The sequence below is a fragment of the Arachis duranensis genome, chromosome 6, assembly GCF_000817695.3.
Source record: "Arachis duranensis cultivar V14167 chromosome 6, aradu.V14167.gnm2.J7QH, whole genome shotgun sequence".
NCBI lineage: Eukaryota > Viridiplantae > Streptophyta > Magnoliopsida > Fabales > Fabaceae > Arachis > Arachis duranensis.
In genome coordinates this window covers 57775135-57779424 of record NC_029777.3, presented here as the reverse complement: position 1 = coordinate 57779424, position 4290 = coordinate 57775135, and the positions used below count along the sequence as shown (strand labels likewise).

At 33.6% G+C, this 4290-nt stretch overlaps 1 long non-coding RNA gene across 2 annotated transcripts in view; it reads left to right on the top strand.

The window, feature by feature from the left end:
- The first annotated feature begins 239 nt into the window (after positions 1-239).
- LOC110272586 (uncharacterized) overlaps positions 240-4290 on the top strand; it is a 28154-nt gene continuing 24103 nt past the window's right edge. The window contains exons 1-4 of one of the 2 annotated variants that reach the window (XR_008000472.1): positions 240-390; positions 750-852; positions 1884-2042; positions 2627-2754. This is a non-coding gene — a long non-coding RNA (uncharacterized LOC110272586). Of the gene's footprint in view, positions 391-749; positions 865-1883; positions 2043-2626; positions 2755-4290 lie in introns of both variants that reach the window. The other variant, XR_008000471.1, reaches the window with a different exon arrangement.

Sequence of the window (4290 nt, the reverse complement as noted above, 5' to 3'; positions counted from 1 at the left end):
TCACCTTCATCCTCGAGCGTAAACCCTCGATAGCTCATCAGTCACCCTCGATAGCTCACCATCGTCACCCCCCACTCACGCTCGCTATTGACCCTCTCACTATCGATCTCGCCATTCACCCTCTCACTCTCGCCATTGACCACCTCACTACAAGCGAAAACCCTCTCACTCTCGCCATTGAGAGTTATCGCCTCCCACTCACGACTCACCTGCACTACTCTCCACATTGACCATCGTCATCTCCTCTTCGCCATCGCTTGCACTGATCGTCGCTGTGCGGCCCTCACCATCGTCGGTGTGCGACCGTCACCATCGTCGCTGCGCCGCTCTCACCATCATCATCTCCGTGCTTCTCATCATCGTCTTCGCTGTGCTCACATCATTGAATAGGTATGTATTGATTTCTATTTGCTTCTGAAATTGATCAGTGGCTTAGGGTTCCTATTTTAGGGGTTTTAATTTGGGGCTTTTAATCTCTGAAATATGGGTCTGTGAACTGTAATTTGATAACATGCATGCTGTTATTGATGAAGATGTGTGGTATTTTAGGGTTTGTGAACTGTGATTTAATATACAGCTTATCTATTTTCTCTGTATTTTTGTTTCTGAGACTGAATCCAAATGCAGCGTTAATAAGCTTTTGTTTCTGTGATTTCTCAATGAATAAGTTGGCTTTCGTTTCTCTGTTTTCAGCTTGCTGTTTTCAGCTTCCTGTTTTTAGCTTCCTGTTTCTAACAGAGTTCTTACAGTTTGAACGGTTTCTTGGTTAGCCAGAAACAAAAATGGTGTGAAGAATGTAAAGAATGAAAAGAAGACAAGGAGTAGAGAAGAAGTAGAAGAGGAAGAAGAAAGGTGAGCTGAATTGTAAATTGAATTGAAAACTCACATATACATGCTTAGAAGGATTTCTTAATTCGTCAATTTCGTTGTCCTGCAAGGATCTATTTTTGGATAAGGTATAATTTGCAGCTTTTTCCTCAGAATTCATGCTTTTATTAGTTATATGTCTAACAGCACTGATAAATAGTCTTTTGCAATCTCCTGGGTAATTCTGCTGCACAACATACCTTGTAGAAAACCTTTTAACTACTGAATTTATTGACTTTGTCTGCACATAACCATTAAAAGAGCTCAAAATACTTAGCTAATGTGGTCTAATCTGGAGAGAAAATAACTCAAGTTGTAGAGTACTTCAACTGTATCTATATTATCCAAAATTTGTGACAAAATTTTCTCCGCAAAGAAGGCTTGGTTTTGGAAAGAAATTAACCCTACTTAAACCCTCAACTTTTCACAAATTAACAGGCCATGAATATTGTTGCCAATAACTTTATAGTTAGAGAAAAAACGTCATTTATGCTTAGTCCTACTATAGTGTTATCTCTATATTACATATTAGATGCGTAAATCCCTTTTCCTAAATATAATCAATTTGTCACCCACCGGTCATTTTCAATATTTTTCCAAGACGATGCTAAAAAGAACCAGCAATATATTTTATAAGCTAAGCATTAATTTCTACTAAAGCTAGTTATAAACTAGCTCAATTGCCAACCTATATTCTCAGTTTTATAATGGGCAGCTTAATAAGTATTTCCCCAAAATAAGAATAAGACAAATAAAACAAAGAGACTAATTCAAAGTAATGGACATAAGAGTTTTCTTACACTTTTAAATCCTTTATGCTTCCAAGAAATAGCCTAATATGACATCATTATTTCATGAAAGAAGACAAACCTTGTGTGTATTTGATAAGCTGCCAAAATGTTGCTTAAACATATCACTGTCTTCTTCACAATTTAAACTGCCAATGTTAGCTTCAAGAATCGGTTTTGACTCACTTACAGATTCATCTAAATTGAGCTACTCTGCTTTTATATCAGAAATTTCTTCAGAAGACAAAGAAGAAATACAACTATTATTGAAGTCAACTTGCTCTTCTGAAACAACACCCAACTCTTCTGAAACAAAAATGGTGTGAAGAATATAAAGAATGAAAAGAAGACAAGGAGTAGAGAAGAAGTAGAAGAGGAAGAAGAAAGGTGAGCTGAATTGTAAATTGAATTGAAAGAAAGAAATCTGATTAACATGAAAACCAATCATATACAATCCTGGTAAGGTGAACAAATAATGAAAGGGTTATGGATGGGTAAAACTATATAAGAAAATTGAGTTTTCTAAGAGTAAATATTTATAATTTACTTTTTTAATTTATCAATTTCTCCACTTTAATTAACAATCAAATCCTTGTATACACACCTGTATACACACTTCTGATATGTCAAGCTAAACTATATAATTATTTTAAACATGTTTTGAGACTTCACTCAATAATTAATTTTAAGTATTGGTTGTTGAATAGCTTAGTTGTTATTAGATTAAGAAGCAGTTACGTTCACACGGTCATAGCCTCCATTTTTCTTTGTTTGACTTCATGACTTTTATGTTAGTCCAAGTCTTACACACGGTCCATTTCTTTCAGATTAATATAAAATAATATGAAATATGAACATGAAACGTTTTTTCTTTTCATGATGTCACCGTTTTTTATAAGATTATATTCATTCATGCAATCATCTATCTATATTATTTAATTAATTAATGAATTTGTGTGGTTTCTTTTTAGGAAAGGGAGATTTAATAACATGTTCTAAGCAAAAGAATTCAGAGTTATTTCACACGGTTCTTGGAGGCTTAGGACAATTTGGAGTTATAACAAGAGCAAGAATTTCTCTTCACCCAGCACCCACAAAGGTACGTTTTCATTTTAAAAAATATAAAAAAATCATTTATTTTTAATTTTATCTTTTTTAAATTAAGATTTAAAACTTAAATTTTAAAATTTAAAATTTAAAGTTAAAAATAATTTCAAGAAAATAATTTATAATTAATTGACAGAAAAAACTTAACTTTCTAATTGACAGAAATCTGATTGTTTGACATTTCCATTGTAGAAAGCTAGGTAGTCATCTATAAAAATGGGGACATTGTATTTTTGAGTAAAACTACAATTTTTCCCTCAGTTGCTGATTCTTATGGTAATATTCTTCTGAGACTGAAGTTGATTTCTTGAATAGGTGAATGATTTAATGTGTTATGTGTGTAATATTGAAACACTTTTTGTTTTGAAAGTTTTTGTACTTGATTAAATGTTTCTCTTTGATATTTTTTTTAACTGTTAGTGTGGTAATTGGCTTTCTGCTAGAACCTGTGGTTTAAAATTGTTTGTGTTTGATTTTTTTTATTTGTTATTTATTTATTTTTTTCTGAACTCTGTTTGTTCTGTGAGTTATTGGCATGAGGGTTTGTGCTAGGTTTAAAAAAATTGTTATGACATGAACTTTGTTGTGATAGTTCAATATAAACCTCATGTGGAGCATTGTTGTAAAGATGAAACAAGAGAACTTTTAACAAAGGAGCTAGATAGGTCGATTAATAAGTTATTGATTACACTTATTGATGACATCTAAAACAAATTAAATAGACATACTCTAAACCCAATGCAGGGTTCTTGGCCACATCGCAAGCGAACACCGAAGAATTCTGTGCCCCAACTCCACTGGAGCTGAAGAACAGAGCCACGAAAGAGAGCAAAACAGAGACCTTGGGTGTTCTGTTTTCCGAAAGAGCCATTCCCATTATGGAATAGCCAAACAAGGGTACACTAGTTATGAATATCATGAGCTATGTATATATATAATATTGATATAACTTGCTTAAACTAGTCCGTGAAACTCAGCAACCTCTTTTTCTTTTTTTTACTTGAGACACTCATTTTGTTTGGATGCTCAACTTGCACCACAAATATAATCCATGATATTGGTTACATTAAAAGAACTATTATGCATTATTAATTTATCATTGGTTAAAAAGACCTTTCTCCCTAACTATTTGTGAATAAAAACCACACATAGAAGGTTATTTATCTAAATGGTTTCTTCTGATATTCTCGTAAATTGGAATGGAGGGCACAATTGTCCAAAGGCAGTAATTGCTTCAGATAGTAAATCACGTGAGGCAGGTATGGCCGCAAGCTTCTATGTGTGTTTGTGGAAGGGACAAGGGACTAGAAAAAGTAAAAGGCCTATTGGTATTTAGTGAAATGCAAGAAAAAAATAAAAAATAGGTCAAGTTTGATGTGTGGAAAGCGATCCAACACAAAACTCACCGGCAAGTGTACCGGGTCGCATCAAGTAATAATAACTCACATGAGTGAGGTCGATCCCACAGGGATTGAAGGATTGAGCAATTTTAGTTTAGTGGTTGATTTAGTCAAGCGAATCAAGTTTT